The sequence below is a fragment of the Acinonyx jubatus genome, chromosome A1 (assembly GCF_027475565.1).
Source record: "Acinonyx jubatus isolate Ajub_Pintada_27869175 chromosome A1, VMU_Ajub_asm_v1.0, whole genome shotgun sequence".
Lineage (NCBI taxonomy): Eukaryota > Metazoa > Chordata > Mammalia > Carnivora > Felidae > Acinonyx > Acinonyx jubatus.
Window position 1 is genome coordinate 96,076,634 of NC_069380.1, and position 18,477 is coordinate 96,095,110.

At 43.4% G+C, this 18,477-nt stretch overlaps 1 protein-coding gene across 1 annotated transcript in view; it reads right to left on the minus strand.

The window, feature by feature from the left end:
* DTWD2 (DTW domain containing 2) overlaps positions 1-18,477 on the minus strand; it is a 525,766-nt gene that overhangs the window by 201,660 nt on the left and 305,629 nt on the right. The window contains exons 12-14 of the mRNA XM_053220002.1: positions 16,831-17,057; positions 14,518-14,600; positions 12,029-12,160 (exon numbers count right to left, since the gene is read on the minus strand). The gene's annotated coding sequence lies outside the window, so the exon portion shown is untranslated. The remainder of the gene's footprint in view (positions 1-12,028; positions 12,161-14,517; positions 14,601-16,830; positions 17,058-18,477) is intronic.

Below are 18,477 nucleotides of genomic sequence, written 5' to 3' on the forward strand. Positions count from 1 at the left end.
GGAGACTCTTAAAAACTGAGAATAAACTAAGGGTCGATGGGGGATAGGGGAGAGGGGAAAGTGGGTGATGGGCATTGAGGAGGGCACCTGTTGGGATGAGCACTGGGTGCTGCATAGAAACCAATTTGACAATAAATTTCATATTTAAAAAAAACATCAAAGTAGAAACAGTTTGACAGAGACCACCATTGCTATAAGAAAAATAAAATTAAAAACACTGAAAAAATAAATAAATAATAAAAATAAATTTTAAAAATGCCATAGAAGAATGTATAAATAACCTCTTTCCTTACCCTTTCCAAAATGTATATATCTTCCTGTGCTACAACCCTAAGAAGCATTTTAATTCTTAATTCCTAATACACAATAATCCTTGTGGGTATCTACCTTTAATACTGTCCAAGTCATGGCCACTTGGTCCTGCGATAGTACCAAGGTCAGAGTGTTTATGGCCACCTCCTTCACCTTTGCTTCCCAGAGGAGGAGATCCAAGTTCCAGATGGATTCAAAACAGCATTAAAAAGAGCTAAATTCTCCAGAGAGAATCCCATCTACACCACTGGAGGGTCCCAGAAGTACTAGAAAGGCAGATGTGACTGTCATAGAGAAATCAATAACTAGGGATTGTTACCTGTGCAGAGCCATTGGGAGGATCTAATGTGGCCTAAGGGGGCGAAGTCACATTCATTTCTGTGTGTCCTAGACCCTTGTCTAGACCAAAGCAAACTGTCTCTGAAATGAATGTATTATCTTCTGGTTTACTTTGACTCTATGTAAAATGGGAGAAAATGACAACAGATAGAGGGATGGGTCCAGGACATAGTAAATAGGGCTGGAATTTGAAAGTACAGATGGTTTATTTTAAAGGCTCAAATTTCTCGATCTCAAATGAGGACCTCTGCATCTTCTGATGAACTTATTAAAAACCAAATCAAATTTTTGCTGCAGGGAACTAAAATTGCAGATATGTAAACAGGTTTGGGTTAGGCTATACTGGAATCCCAGTTTAAATGTTACAGGGTGACCACTACTGAGTATTTCAAACTTGCCTTAACCTGATTTGCTCTCCTTTCAACTTACCTATATAATGCCTAATGACATCTGTGTTTGTTTTCCTCTTGAAATATTTTATAGTCAGCTCCCAGTAATTGGGCCACAGCTAGCATTTCTTCACCATATTGATTCACCAAGTTGATATCCATTGGTTGTTGGCCTCAATAATGGGGAGGACACCTATAGTTTGAGCAGTATCCCTGATGCCTGGACATCCATATGCCAGTGCATATTAAGGACAAACAGATGACTAAGAGAAAACAGGCTCCAAATGGGGATAACATGTCACTATTCAGGCTCCTTTTTCTCCCTGCCCTACAGTCATCTATGGACTGCCCCACTAAGTGGGAGGGACCTAGGTTAATCACTCTGTGCATCAAAGATACACTTCACTGAGTACTGACTGACAGTCCCACTAAGATCATCCTTTCTAGAACATCTGAGCATGAGACACCAAGAAGGATACAAAAGACCCAGAGAGAAGAAGCCAGAGCAATGAGACAATGGAAGCCACCAGTAAATACAGGCCATGGGGTAGGGAATTGTAGGAAAGAGAGATGGCAGTCAACAGCCTCAGAAGGAGAGAATCACAGCAAACACAACAGAGAGGCAGAGACACACTAGGGCAAAGAGAGTGGACTCATATGTTTCTCTGGTACCTGAACACTGTTCCATGTATCTCTGAGGTCTTCTTGGGGGTCTACTGAGGGGGATTCTTCTTCTCCATATTCCTTAAATCCTAACGAACTCAGGGACTTTCCTCCATCAGTGTAGTAATAATGTGACCATTGCTCACAGTATTTGGGAACTTTTGGGGGATTACTTCAAAACCTGATCAAGATTCTCCTGAATGTCCATAAAGCGATATGAAATCTTTTAATTTTGAGAAAGAGGTTTTTGAAAATGGGAGAAGAGTAAAAGAGTAACTCAGAGTCGAATCTTTGAAAGAAGGTAGAGGATCTAATTGAAAAATCTTTAAAAAACAAATTAGATATGATCCTAAAAACAGGATTCTGCAAAGGACCACATAATAAATATTTCAGGCTTTGAGGGCCATATGGTCTCTGTCAAAACTACTAACCTCTGCCATTGTAGCATGAAAGCTGCCATATATGAGGGTATATAAATGAATAAACATTGCTGTATTCCAACAAAACATTATTTCTGATCATTGGAATGTGAATTTCATGTAATTTTCATGTGTCACAATATATTATTTTTCTTTTGATTCTTTTTCAACCACTTAAAAATGTAAAAACCATTCTTAACTCTGGAGTCATACCAAACAGGCAGTAGGCTGGATTTCACTTGAGGCCCTATTTGGCTGAACCCTTTTCTAAAGACTGGAAAGTGTCAACAGGTACACCTGCATGTGTGGTGGGATGTGTGTGTGTGTGTACATGCACATGTGCAAATGTGTTAAAGTGCTCTGAAGCCAAATCCAAAGGAGTTCCTAGACATTTAGCAGAAGTGATCTCACTGAAAAAAGCGATAGCTTCCCAAGATGATTATACTGAAGTGCAAAATTATTACAATACATACACTCCTTGGGGGCAGAGACTGTGCCTCATGCATTTCAGTTTCGTTCACTTGCCTTACAAATAGTCCACATTCAATTTATTTTTTGCCAATTGAATGCGTTTTAATGAGTTTGTTAAAAGCCATCTCATTACATGATAGCTGTCCCTTGAATACGAACTAACTATTCAAAGATTCTTGAACAATTTAGATCAATGTATCTGTAACAGAGTGTTAAAATACTACCCATCGTTAACATTTGGTTTATTCACTAGTAATTCCAATCTGGAAAACTGTGATCTGTCTTTGAAAATGTCTTTTTTATTTAAAAAAAATATTTATTTATTTATTTATTTATTTATTTATTTATTTATTTATTTATTTATTTATTTTGAGAGAGAGAGGGAGGGAGAGAGTGTGAGCAAGAGAGGGGCAGAGAGAAGGAGAGAGCGAATCCCAAGCAGGCTCCACAGTGTCAGCACAGAGCCCGATGCAGGGCTTGAGCCCATGAACTGTGAGATCATCACCTGAGCTGAAATCAAGAGTCAGACACTTAACTGAATGATCCACCCAGGCGCCCCTAAAAATATCTTTTAAAACTAACTTAAAACCTAGTCATTTTTTTTCTATGTTATCAAAATTCTATTTGACAACAGAAATATATCATTCATACTTCAAGCTTCCAACCAAATTAGGATAGCCTGAGACTTGTGATGGAGTCAAAAGTTAAGTTGGTTTTTGACTCTACAATAAATACTCCTTCTATAGATTTTTAGCATGACCCGCCCTTAAAATCAGAAGTACAGATAGCAACACAAACTATAAGCAGCATCACAATGCCTCAGACTGATAAGTCAAACACTTGTAACCCAAAAGTAAAGTTTTATGTGTGTGTTGCTTTTTAAGTTTCAAAAATTTTGCCTTATCCTCAATCTGGGCAACTTACGACATTTTCCACAAAACATTTTTGGAAGGTAAGTTGAACTCATCAAACTGTTGTCAAAACCTTGCACGTTCTCTCTTCTCCCTCTGTGCCACTCCCTCCTCCTCTGCCCCCAACTCCCCATAAACACACACATAGGCACACACACACATATTGTACACTTTCTTTCCAGGATGGCCCATCTATTATGACATTTTCTCTAAAAAAATTTCTTTCAGATCCAATTTGCCTTCACGAAAGCCCAATTGAGAGAGATCACATCCCTGGAATGGCCAAGATTATCATGATGCCATAAACAGAAACAAGAGCAAAGAGCCCTAGCAAACAGTCCCTACTGGGGGACAAGAGATGACCCCTTTCAGCTGAGCTCCTCCTCAATGATGCTCTCTGCCTGCACATTGAGGGACATGCAGCACTCAGGGTAGTTTTCTGTGAGGGAAGGCCACTGTGAGCCAGGCAACCCAGAGTTGAGTTTCAGACCAAACTGAAAACTAGAAAGAGTGTCATGGTCTGTCCCCCACACAGCTGTGTGATTACCGTCCCACCTCCCCCATGCCACTCATGAACTTCAAGAGACATCCAGCCATTATGGGTGGCCCTGAACAGCTGATCCACCAGCTTTGCCACAAAAGGGAGTGCCAGCAGCCCTTTACAGTGACTGGATCCTGTTGTGCAAGGTGGGTGGGGGGGGGGGGTGTGCAAACATAGGCCATTGGATGAGTCTCTTAACAGGGCAGCGTGCCTGCAGCCATATTCCATACAGCAGCTGCAGTAACGTCTTCAAAACAGACATCAGACCATGTCACTCCCCTTATCAGTATCCCCCAGTGGCCTTCCATTATTCATGGGATGAAAATCCAAATTTGTAAGCAGGGTGAGCTAGACTCTTGTCTAGACCATGGTGGGCTCCTCTTGGGTGGCCTCCATCATTGGGCCTCCAATCATTGGGTTCCCCTGCCTTCCTGCTTCTGGTTCCTTTCACCAGCAGGAGGAATCCATGGGAGCTTTGAAACACGGAAGGGAATGAAGGGATCGTTCCCCCCACCCCCCATAAGCCTCCTCCCTGCCAGTTCACAGTCACCAGCCCTGGGATACTGCACTAACCCCTGTTGCTTTATCTTAACCCTGCCCACATCAAAACCCTCTCCAAATAACCCAATTTTAGTGTGCCTTTGGTTTCCTGCCATGTATGGCCTAAAATGCCCTGAATGATCTGACCTTTGCCTCCTATTCCCACTTCATATTATTGAAACCACTCTCACTCACCTCCTCCCAAGCCACTTGGGCTTTCTCTATGGATCTTAAGTATTTCAAGCTTGTCCCTATCCCTAGACTTTTGTCTTTGCCTAAACTATCCCCTCTACCCTACCCCACTCCCAGCCATTTACATGCCTGTCCTCCCCATCTTTCAGGGGTCAAGAATTCTCTCCTCAGGCCTTCCCACACCACCCACCCCATCAATCTCTACAACATCACACTGCCTTTTTTGTTTTTAAAGCACAGAGAACTATCTAAAATGTCCTTGTTTATTTCCTTGCTTATTTAGTTTCTGTATCTCTTCTCTTGCTCTCCAACACAGCAAGGATTTTCTTGTCTCCTTCCTGTTCACCCCTTTAAACTCTGAACCAGAACCATTCCTGATACATAGAAATGATTACACAAAATGATACACAAAATCATTTTATCTTGAATTAATAAATAGCATATAATATGTTCAATCTACCATGGGAGAAAGGGAATAGAGCTACAGAGAGGCCAGGTTGAAGAAAATCATTAAACCTATCCTGGAAAGTTTCAAGTAGTCTTTCAAGAGTAGCAGATTATTAAATTATCAATGATTTTTCTCAATCAATAAGTACTTCAATCAATAAATGCCAGTCATTGGGAAAACCACAGTAAGCAAGATAGATCTGACCCTCCATGGGGTGTATAGCAATTTGGTAAGAGAGATAAGTGGACAAGGAATCAAGGGTATAACAACTCCCTTTGGGAAAGTATAGGGTAATATGAGACACACAGAGAGGGCCAAGGAGACTCCAAAGGCAGAGACTCCTAGACTTAACCGACCCAAAAGACCACACACTCTCAGTGGGTAGAGGGACAGAGGAAACCAAGGCTTTGCAGAAATATCCACTACCATACATAGTGAGACATGTTATTGAGTACATCTCTACCTACTCACATACCACCCAGTCCTCCTCTGGGCCCTCCACACCTGGGAGCATTATATTTATTGGTGAGGAACCTCCTTTCTATGTCGTTGAACTGTGGTTCATACATATTATCTCCAGCTCTCCCATCAGTGTTTTAGAACAGGAGTCATGTTTTATTGCTCTCAGCACACATCACAACACCCAGCAGAGGGAAGGAGGTGAAATCACCTCCCCCCAAAATAAGGTTTGAGAGCAAACAAAGGTCCACTAAACAAAACCAATAATACATACAGCCTTTGTATCTTATCTAGGAATAATGAATTGAGTCTGATTATATAATTCTTTTAAAGGGTTGATGGAAATACTACAACACTGTGTTGTAATATTCAATACTTAAAAACAAGAAATCCAGGGGGCACCTGGGTGGCTCAGTCAGTTAGACCTCCAACTTTGGCTCAGGTCATGATTTCACAGTTCACAAGTTCCAGCCCTGTGTCAGGCTCTGTGCTGACAGCTCGGAGCCTGGAGCCTGCCTCAGATTCTCTGTCTCCCTCTCTCTCTCTGCCCCTCTCCTGCTCATGCTCGGTCTCTCTCTGTCTCTCAAAAATAAGTAAACATTAAAAAAAGAGAGAGAGAGAAAGAAAGAAATCCAGGATCTCTTTTTTAAAGATTTTCTTTTTAAGCAATTTCTATACCCAATATGGGGATTGAACTCACAACCCCAAGATCAAGAGTCTCATGCTCCAATGAGTCAACCAGGTGCCCTTCTAGGATCTATTTTTTCACTCCAAAAGAAAATACTTAGGTCTATTTCTCTGAATAAGGAATCTGCATGCAGTTCCCATCAGGGCAGCAAGAGGCAGGATGATGAAAGTGGTGAAACCTTGGGTGGGTCTTCAAATACCAAGGTGAGAACCTGCCAGTCAGACCACCTCGGCCACTAAGGCTTATTTGTGATGTCACAAGACAGGCCCTTGTAAGGTGAAAATCACCCAGGTATTCACACTGCCTCGCAACAGAAAAGAAATCAGAGAACTGTCGAACACCTGGCCTCCAGCTTTAGCCCACTTTCTGCCATTTCTACGTGAAGTCACTCAAGACCTGTCGGATTAAATGACTTCCCAAGGCCACACACACAGCCTGTGAAGGGCAGAAGGGGAAACAAAGTCACCAGGGTAACCCCACGACTCTTTTGAGGAAAAGAGCTCAGTTATTTGGTCACTGGAAAGCTGGGAAAACAGTCTCTCATTGCTCACAGCTTTCCTCTGAAATCTGCAGCAGCCACATGCCTGAGGTAAATTGGCTTAACAGAGTTTCTTGAGGCACGGTTGTCACCTTGTCTGAATGGCATGAGGTGATTCTCAGAAAGGGAAAACAAATGAGGAGTTTCTGGCTCAGTGCTGAGGAAAGTTGAAACCCATTCAACCCTCAGCTTTTCAGCATTGCTAGTGTATCCTTTTAACGGTGATTGCTTCAACAAGCATTGTTGAACTGCATTAAGTCGGGATCAATCCATCGCACAGCTCTGAGCCTACAAATGCATGTTGCAGTGCGCTTCAGAAATGACTCACTGAATCCATCTTTTTTCCTCTAAAAAGCATACAGGAATCGGTCTTTCCCTGAGATGAACTCACAATTTGAGCCAAAAGTGGATCCCCCACCTTTTATACAGACCACCTCCTCAATTTCACCCCCTATCCTCCTTCTATTTCGGCCAAAGTCCCCATAACAACAGCGGAAAGGGAAATTCGTCTTCCTCCCAGGCTGCGGCTTTGACTAGGACCCCCACTTGCTACCAAGCTTCACCTCAATCCTTGTTATATCCAAAGGACACTTCAGGCAATGACTGAGGGAAAGTAGGGTCAAAGCAGACAGTAGGACAGAGATAATGTCTACACAGTGTACGTTTAAGAACATTAATGGGATCAGAGGCAAAGCACTCAAGGTCTTGAGCCTGCATATCAACAAAGGAGGAAGAAGAGGCCAGCTGTGGGTTCAGGGGTTGGCAGAGAGACGGGGTATGCCCTGCCCTGATCTGCTATGGAGTTACCCAAGGGAGCCTCTCAGCAAAGCTCCCCTAGCATGCATGGGGCTTTCCCCTTTACTCAGACTGCCCAAATACGTTTTCTTTTTTTTTTTAATATGAAATTTATTGTCAAATTGGTTTCCACGCAACACCCAGGGCTCATCCCAACAGGTGCCCTCCTCAATGCCCATCACCCACCCCCCATCAACCCTCAGTTTATTCTCAGTTTTTAAGAGTCTCTTATGCTTTAGCCAAGTACGTTTTCAAAGATGACCCAGAACATCTAGAGCACCCCAGCGACACTGCATTGGTAAACCAGGAGTCGCACAGCAACAGCTCTACTCACACAACGGAACAAGTCACATGCCACAGGAGACAAGCCGAAAACAACTGATGCTTCATTTGCTACCCATTCAAACCTCATCTGCACGCTCATTCTTCCCTGCCTCTTGGAGGAAATCTCCGGAAAAGCCCTCAATTTTTTTTTCAGTTTGATTGAAGCACAAGAACAGTTTTGTTTTGGCAATGATTGCCTACTCAAACACGAAAATCAACACCAAACTATCTAATTTAGAGTCCCTTTCCATCTCCACTGTTGTTGTTTAGGCCTAGAAATAAATGTAAGGGGGGGTGGAGGGGAGGCCTCCTGCACTGGCTCTCACGTTCCCAGCTTTACACTTCCAGGCCTCCTCTCTCGAGCCAGAGTCCAGCCCAAGGGAGGAAGGCACTCAGGAATTGGACACAGTCTGAGCCTGGCTGGTGATCCAACATTTGGCGATCATTAACCCTGCTCTTTGTCTCGTGAGGTCAGTGGAGGGGAACGCGGAGACCCCCTGGAAGCAAGGTCTCAGATGTGGGTGATGCCACCTCCACTGACAGGCCACTTCTGACCCTCTCAGCTCCCCGACCCCCAGCAGACCACCCATGCAGACTCTCCTGTGTTGTCATATCACCTGGGCTCCCTGGCCACATCCTGGTCAGCTCCCCTCTGCCGCCAGCCTTGCAGACCCACATGCACTCCAGGAAGACGCATGCCTTCGGTCTTGCTACTGAAGGGGGAGAAATGGCTCCCACGTAGGCTTCTGAGGGTGTCGTGCTACCAGGTACACAGCTCTAGCTACCTCCTCAGCAGTGGTGAGACACCCATCCCTCGTGCCCATGGACTCCACAGGAGAGCTGGCAACCTGCGAGCGGACTTCTTGAAACCCCTCTCAGCGTGAGATGAGGGCGGCGAGGGGGGAGGGAAGAGAAGCCCACGGCTCTTCCATGGTCTTCCCCCTCCTTTCAGCCCCTCTCGTGGGTGCCCTCCAGGTCAGGTGGTGAAACCGATTTTCAGCCACTTCCTCAGCCAGTCCTGCGTGGGAGATCTGACACTCACTTTGAAATGTGGGGTTTCTGTTGTTTTCTACTCGGCCCTTAGGACCTCAGCAAAAATTAAGACTCCCATTTTGACAGCTGATTACATAATCACAGTACTGCCTGCTGTCAAATGGATCCCTTACCTGAGTCTGGGCGGAAGTGAAAAATAGAAATCTTACTTAGATAACCGACCCCTTGTACTTACATATGAAGGTTCTTGCCTTTGAAAAAGTTCCCGGCCCCGATTGTTCTAGATAGACCTCACTGTTACAGATGGCACAGGATAGTATCGAATGCCTAATGGAATCTGATGGGATTCCCCCCCACCCCGGTTTTCTCAGCTTTAATTACTAAGGGCCATAGCTGTGAACAAAGGCATTAAGCAACCACTTTCCAGGGCAGAGAATTTCCATTAGTTGTGGCCAACTCCATGTCACTGCGTCTTGCCTTCTCTCTTTCTATTTCTCTGTCTCTGTCTGTCTGTCTGTCTGTCTTTCACACACACACACACACACACACACACACACACTGCTATGCAACAAATTACCACAAAGTTAGTAACTTCAAACAACACACATTTATTCTCTTATAGTTCTAGAGGGCGGAAGCCCAGTACCAGTTTCACTGGATCAGAATCGAAGTGTCAAGAAGGCCACACTCCTCCCAGAGGCCTCCTGGGGAGAATCTGCTTCCCGCCTTTTCTAGCGCCTAGAGCTGCATTTCTTGGCCTATGGTCCCTTCCTCCATGTTCAAGACCAGAAGCACAACATTTTGCTTCAGTCACCACATGACCTCTGACCCTCCAGTCAAATCTTACTCAGCTGCCCCTCAGAGGAACACTGGTGATTCCATTTAGGTCCCATGTGGATAATCCAGGCAATGTCCCCATCTCAGGATCCTTAATTTTAATGACATCTTCACAGTCCCCTTTGTCATCTAAGAGCTACCAGGATTCAAAGACAGGCTCCCAAGATCAGGACCTGGATATCAGTGGGGGGCATTATTCAGTTTTCCACAAGGAAAAGTAGTGTTCAGGGAAAGAGAATGCTCTCTCCCTGGCTCCTGCCTCAAAGCCAAGTAAGAGAGACCTCTAACAAATCAGGCACGTGGATGACACTATCAACTGTCACTGGGCCCAAACCATGCCCTTTTACTTGTGCAAGAGTAAAGGTTGAAAAGCTACACATTCACCCTGGTGGCTTCCTCGAGAGCCAGAGATCCCATGTGGCAGAGCTCTAGCAGACCTATCCGGAAATCTCACAATGCCAGCCACCCTCTTCTTCCTGGCCTTGGAGATGGGAGGGGAGAGCAGAAACTACAGCAGCCACCTCCGAGGGAAAGCTCAGGAGACTGGCCGAGGTGTTGGCCCTGACACCTCTGAGTCACTAAACTGGTTCCAACCACCAGGGACACCCGTGGGTGAGATCACCAGCTTTGGGGTCAGGCTGATAGAGACAGATCCCAGCCCCACTTCTCAATGGCTGAGTGACCTGGCGAAAAATCACTCATCTTTTCCTCCTGTCATCACGAAGAGGAAATGAGCTCATGCAAATCAACACCCAGCATAAGCACTCGGCACCTATTAGCTATGGCATTCTTTCTAACCCAACCCAATTAAAAGTGTGTGCCAATTCCTTACTGAGACGGGAATTCACAATTAATATAATTAATATAGTCAAGTCCGCCAAAACACACGATGCAGAAACTTCAAGTCCTATGGCCTATCCAGGGACAAAAGGAACCAGAGAGCAAATGGAATCCAAGAGGTCTGGGCACCAGCTGCTGAACTGGGGAGTGACTGGGGTTTTCTACCTGTAGCACAGCAGCCACTGGCGTCTGCTGAGCACAGCACCCAGACCTCCAACGTCCACCCACACCACAGTCAGAGTCCCTGAAAACCCTCTCTCATTTTGCCCCAGTCACAGGAATGGGATGAGAGAGTTTCCAGGAGACAAGACCAGAGCTTAATTTTCCCTTAAAAAAAAAAAAAAAAAAGCAAGATGACCATTTTCTTTAAACATACGCAAGATGACTTCTTTAGGGTCGTTAGAAGGAGTGCATCATTCCAATGCTCTTTCTTTTTATGGGTTGCTGAAACAGGGCCACATGGATTCAGGGACATGATTTTCAAGACAAAATGGGCATCAAAGGAGAATAAGCGAACAATCTAATTTTGGCCATTATTAGGACATCTCATTATTGTCCCCTCTTGCTAAGATACACCTGTGTCTCTCTAGGAGTGTTTTCTCCACCAACACCCTAAAGTAACTCACCCTGGGGAAGACAATGTGCATTGTAGAGAGTGTGTGGGTTGCAGAGAAAATGCCAGGTCCCTAGGCACTCACTGCAGTGGGTGGGGGGCACAAAATTTGGACAGCTGAGGGGATCAGCCAGGCAGAAAGGGGGCTACGAGCAGGGGCTAGAGTGGACAAGAGCATGATAAGTGAACCACCAGGAAAAGAAGATGGCCTGACTGGTGGAGAAGAAGCAGCAAATCCAACGTCAGCAGAAATAAGCTTGGACAGATGGGGGAGCGACATGAAAATGAGCAGTGAACTATAAAACTTTTTATTCCCCAGAGAACGAAGAAGGCAGTCTAACATCTGGGACATTTCTCATGTGGCCATTTGGGATTGCCGATCTTTTTCTAGGGGTCTAAAATGATGGCCAGGATTGGTGGGACTTCCTGAGGGTACCCGGAAGGTGCCCATGGCTCCAGCCCGATACGTAGGATTTCTGGGAAGAGCAGAGCACCGTCACTTTGCAGTTTGGAGAAATTTAAAAGCATCTTACTACCATCCTCTGGAATAATGTGACCCAAACACATTCTGTTTGTAGTATTGCAAAATGTTCTCATTTTTTTCTTTTCTTCTTTCTTTCTTTCTTTCTTTCTTTCTTTCTTTCTTTCTTTCTTTCTTTCTTTCTTTCTTTCTTTCTTTCTTTTTTTTCAAGAAAGCCAACTCAGCATAAGCTCACCTTATCTCCTTCCTGTCACTTGGAAGGACAAGAGCGCTTCAGGTAGGAAAATAAAGATGCTGCTAATAGGAAGCACCAGTGGACGAGTGGGATGTACTGGGGCCTCACCTGATTTATCTTCACTAATGGCTTCTAGGAGGAGAGAGACAACAGTGAGTACAGATCACGTCGCAGGTAATGTTTTGCTTCACAGAATGCTTTGCCTCATTTTCCTGCTGCTTGTACATGCTGCAAATGAGAAAGCGCCCAGCTGACAGCCTTCCTTCTGATTTATAGGAAAGGTCATTTAATCCCAAGTAAGCATTTTGCTAACTATGAAGCTGCCCCGTCTTTACCACCCCTCTCCCTGTTCCCTTTAGCTTTCCTGGAGATTGTGATCTGTACCTGTAGCAGGAGCAAAATGGAAATATTCTAGTGATTATTGCTCAAGGTGACCTGATGGTGTGAATATGCAAAATTCTGAGGGGAGTAATTCAAGTCATATATCTATGATGCTCATAATTACTTTGAATATGAATATGATGATACTATACATTTGTCATGCATGTGGCTAGAATATTCATGGAATCAAACAGTAAACACTATTTGGATCAATGAGATTTTCATCGAATATTTATGGTGTCCCCAAAGAAGAGCCTGGATTCTGCAAAATACAACAATATTAGGAAATGTAACCCATTTTCCCTTACTTAACTTCTGAGTTTTAAACTACTGTCATATAGGGGCGCCTGGGTGGCTCAGTCGGTTAAGCGTCCGACTTCGGCCCAGGTCATGATCTTGCAGTCCGTGAGTTCGAGCCCCGCGTCAGGCTCTGTGCTGACAGTTCAGAGCCTGGAGCCTGTTTCAGATTCTGTGTCTCCCTCTTTCTCTGAACCCTCCCCCATTCATGCTCTGTCTCTCTCTGTCTCAAAAATAAATAAACGTTAAAAATCATAATAATAAACGACTGTCATATAATGAGTTTAAAAACTGCAGAGAGGAGCACCTGGGTGGCTCAGTTGGTTGAGCGTCTGACTCTTAGTTTCAGCTCAGTTCATGATCTCATGGTTTTTGAGTTCGAGCCCTACATCCAACTCTGCGCTGACAGCAAGTAGCCTACTTGGGATTCTCTCTCTCTCCCTCTCTCTCTCTCTGCCCACCCCTGCTCTTTCTCTCTCTCTCTCTCTTTCTCTCTCTCTCTCTCTCAAAATAAATAAAAATATTTTTAAAAGATACTAAAAACTGCATAGAATTATTGTAGATAATTACAATACTTTTTAAAGTATACCCTTTAACTGTAAATAATGACCTCTTTCTCCTTTCAGGTACTTAATGACATCATTTTCAATTACCAGAAACCCCCAAGGATAGAAAATAACAGAATCTCAAGACAATTACCTTCCTTAGAAGCAGAACTGAAACAAAAACAAAAACAAAACCACCGCCACCAGAGATATCAGAAAATAAATGAACAGAAAGAGATGTTTACATCTCCTCAATAAAGGTCCATCATCAGAAAGCAAGAACATAAATAAAAGCAGAGAAAAACCCCTTGCACTTGCCCATAAAAAAAAAAAAAAATTGCTGAAGTGTCCAGAACCTCACACTCTATAACACTTTCTATATTAAAATAGTCTATCACATCCGCCAAAAGACCAAGGTGAAAGCAGAAGGTCACTGGTGATCTTAGCTACTGTGTAACTGTTTGCCCAATACGAAAGTTATCAAGGAGGGTGTCCTGTGATTGGGACCTGGAGGAAGAGATCTGGCACAGTGGTCCAGCATGTGCACCTGTCAAAATCACAAGTAGGAACACCAGACCTGTCCAGGGAAAGCTTGCCACAAAACCTCAGTAAAAGCCCCAGACTGTCTCAACCCAGTGCTCTGATTATTCCTCTTCAGGTTCTAAAGGCTTATTTTCAATTCAAACGGCCATTCACAAAATTAAATTGAGCCCATTTTGAAAGCCAAATCTCATGAGACAATGTATGCCAAGATAATACTTCACCCTGTACAAATGTGTTCCTTTTCTTGCTTTCCCTTGATCCAATTCCATCAAAGCAGTTCAGTTGTGCAATTCTATTAAGACCATTATTTGTCTTACATTTGACATATCCACTTGACTTGTGTATCAGCTAACCTGGGGGGAAGAAACCTTCCCCGAAGGCATTCCTGCCTTTCATGATAAATCGTTTCAGATTTCCCTTTGATATCCGCTCTGATATTTTGTTGATTTGGACCTCAGAACATCTTGTGATTTCTGGGGTTATTTTACCCTTCATAATAATACGGTTGCTTTGTATCAGAACAAATCTCTATAGATTTCTAAAAATAAGTTCAGTTTTAGCATTCACTGAGTTATGCTAATTCCCTAGCACCTGAAAATTTTGGTTCTTCTCCAAGGAATGGTCATCTATCATGTTTAACTTGCTTTCCAGAAATTTTTCATGTTAAAAAATATATGAGTTTACTCTTTCAGCCATGCAGAATCACCGTTTTACTTCAGGTACCTAACTGCCACGGTAAGCATCCCAAGTCTGCAGAGTAGACCAAGGCTTGTTCTGGTATCCATCTTTCCCAAAATGAGAGGATCCTGAAAGTGGAAAGTGATATTTTGCTGAAATACATCTCTGCCACATTTCCCACAGTGAAAGACACTGGTCTTCAAAGCAGGCTATGGACACCCCGAAGGATAACATGAAGACACTCTGAGAAGTGTGAGGCAGATTATCAACCCTCAACTTCTCTAGGCACACGTTCTTAACGTTGGTTTCCTTGAACGGCGCCTTTCACAATACATGGCCAGCCTTATCCCGGTCCGTTTTCCCAAAGGGCCAAACTGGGTAACTGAAAAATGAGATAAAATGAATGTTCTTTTAAGCAAAAGGCATCTTAACCATCTTCTCTAATACATTTCATTATGGAATGCATTTTCAATAAAAATTTTACTTATGTGGGGCCCATGAGGTGGCTCGCTGGGTTGAGTGTCTGACTCTTGATTTCGGCTTAGGTCATGATCTTACAGTTTATGGGATCAAACCGCAGGTCGGGCTCTGTGCTAGTGCAGAGCCTGCTTTGGATTCTCTCTCTCCCTCTCCCTCTCTCTCTCTCTCTCTCTCTCTCTCGCTGCCTCTCCCCTGCTCTCTCCCCCTCCTTCTCTCTCAAAATAAATAAGTAAACTTTTCAATTTTTTACTTCTATGTATGATAATTTATCACAGTTTGTAATAAATGCATGTTTTCTGATCCAGTGTTTATGAATTATTATAATGATAAGTCCATCTAGAAGAAAAGTATTCACATTTTAAAGTCTTAAGGTCATAGAAATTTTTTTTAATTTAAATGTATTTAAATTTAAATACATTAAATCCTAGAAAAGTAGAATGAGGTGAAAGACTTTCAAACATAACAATGTATTATGTTAGAATACATTTCTGTGAACAATACAACAATACGATTCCTAGCACAAGAAGACATGATGCAAGATTCCCTGCTGTTACAAAAAAGATTCTTCATGCATTTTTTTAAAAAATGATAGCGAGGAGGCACCTGGGTGGCTCAGCCAGTTGAGCGTCCAGCTTCAGCTCAGGTCATAGTCTTGCAGTCCATGGGTTCAAGCACCTCATCAGGCTTGACAGCTCAGAGCCTGGAGCCTGCTTCGGATTCTGTGTCTCCCTCTCTCTCTGCCCCTCCCCTGCTCGCACTCTGTCTCTCTTTCTCTCTCTCTCAAAATAATAAATAAATTAACATTAAAAAAAATTTTTTTAGATGATAGTGAGAATCAAATTACTATAGCATTCCTATTTGTTGGGTACATTTAGAAGAGTCATCTAAAGTTTATTTTCAGATGTCAATATTTGCCAAATAATCAAAATTATATCCTTTGGAACATTTAAATATATAATGAAAAATTTTAAGTGATAATGTAAAAATATGAAAGTAGGACTTAACCTGAAGAGTATTATCACATAATATCTATATATCTGAGAGAGAGAGGCAGAGACAGAGAAGAAAAAAATGTTTGCCAGCCTCTATACCTGCTGGGTGATTGACAGGCCATCAGTGACATCCACCTAGAGGTTGAAATACTGTGGCCTTTTAGTCTAGAAAGACTAAAGAATTGTTTTTAAATATTTATTTATTTCGAGAAAGAGAGAGAGAAGGGGAGAGGCAGAGAGAGGGAGAGAGAGAGAGAGGGAGAGAGAGAGAATCCCAAGCAGGCTCTACACCACCAGCACAGAGCCCAAAGCTGAACTCAAACCCACGAACTATGAGATCATGACTTAAGCCGAGACCAAGAGTCGGACGCTTAAACCGACTGAGCCACCCAAGCGCCCCATAGAAAGACTAAAGAATTTTATGTTGACATTTGTTTTCTCAAAAGAGCCAATATAAATAATGTGACAAGGCTGTCTTTAGTCAACTTCCACTTACTACAGCCAAACCAGGAGATCTGACGTAACACAAGTCACTGATGGCTTAGACCCCACTAGTTTCGACAAACACCCACAAGGGGTCCCATACTATAAGAACAGAGAGTAGGCCAAAATATAGGTAAAGCCAACTGAAACACCAGACTTACCAAGAAGAAATGTGGCTATGAACTTCTACACAAAAGGCCATTTAAAGATGTCAAGATAGAATGTCTCCTACAGTCAGGGATGAATGTGATAGTCTTGCTTCTTTTATTTCTGAACATCTCAGCTTAGCTCTCAGACCCTCCTGGTGGAAAGCTGAGCATGTCAGTTCCAATATCCTGGGCCCATACCCCCCTCCCCGGCACAGACTCATTTGGATACACATGAAGTCCTGATTGCCTCTCACCTCTCCTTCTTTTCTTCCTGGGGGTGATCTATGCTCCGTGTACAATCTGCTGGCACCAGGGGGAATGGGAAAACATGGCCATGACAATTCTTTGCCCACACTGGCCTCTGCTAAGATGTGATTTGTCTCATCTGGATCTCAGTGTTCCATACTGGCATCCAGTGTGAAGTCCACAATCCCACCATTGCCTTAGAGGGCCAGGTCCAGCTCTCCGAGTTCTTCTCAACCTAAAGTAGGATTGGGCAAACACTGCATATATCACCAGGGAAATGCCATATATGGCTTGCATTCATGAGGACTCACACACGAAGCAGGGATTGGATTAGGCATTCTCTTTCATTTATGAAAATCGACACCTTAACATCTACAGAAATGGCTACTAGCTGTGCCCAAATAAACCCAGACTCGCCCAAAAACATCTTGAAACTTCAGAGAGCCCCAAACCATATACTCTAACATCACAGTGAACATGAATTCCATAGGAGGCAGGGGGTGTCACCACTTTCAAAGTCAGAAATCCAGTCCTAAAATGGCCTATTCTGCCTTTTGCGTCCCTTCCCACTGAAACACCATAATCACCATGCCTGCCCACAGTTTTTGCTTCCTCGCCCTGCCTCATGAAGGCCCTCAGAGCTTCCCCTAACTGTTCCTGTGTGTCCTACCGTGCTCTCCCCAGGGGTCTGTGGTCTAACAAAACTGTGAAACTCTGGTTTCTCTCTCTTCGTCCGCATCTGGCCTCACCTTATCTCACTTAAGGTAATATGCCTAAAACAAAGATGGGGTCAGTGGTTCCAGGGTCCAAGGCTATGAGAGAGGGGCGGTTACCTAAAGAAAAGGGAGGTTCTATTAGAAAAAAAAAAGTGTTGGGGAGGGGTGGGAGGGTGCCGAGGGGCCAAACAGTATCCAGTCCGAGAAGAGGGAACTGAGGCAGAGACCAATTTCACATCCCTTACAGTGCTGTTACGAAGAAAGAAAAAAAAGCCTGTGGGCTAAAAATTAAATGGTGAAAAGAAACAGGTAAATTAAGCAAATTGGTCGTTCACTGAATTGTCATTCAGCAAATTAACCTAGAACGGACATAATTGGCAATAAAGAAGGAGTGGAATTAACGAAGATTTCGTAATTGTCCCTGAGGGATGACCTAACAATTGTAAATGCTAGAAGTCATTGTAAACAAGCCTTTTAAAGATCACTTTTAAAGCAATCCAGTGATTGTCCAGAGCGCGGCCATCATAAATACATACTCATGGGACGAATGAGGGGGAAAAAAAAAAACCTATCCTAATGTTACACAAATGGGTTCCAGTGGCTCGGGATAAATTTCCAGCGACAGCATCATGCATGATTCACAAAGTGCTGTATGTCAAACAACTTAGATAGAAGTGAAGGTGACATGGCTCACAAAACCGCATTAGGGAACTCAAAAAATGGCTCTCACGGTGACGAAGACACGAGGTCAAGGATGAAATGAAGAGCATGGAAACAATGAAAGTAGAAGAAACCACGTCTCCACAGTCACACTGTTTTGTACGATGTGACTGTAAACATGTAGCATGCCTACATTAAATACCATACTAGGTTCTTTTCTTTTTACCTTCATTTATTTATTTTGAGAGAGACAGAGAGAGCGTGAGCAGGGGAGGGGCA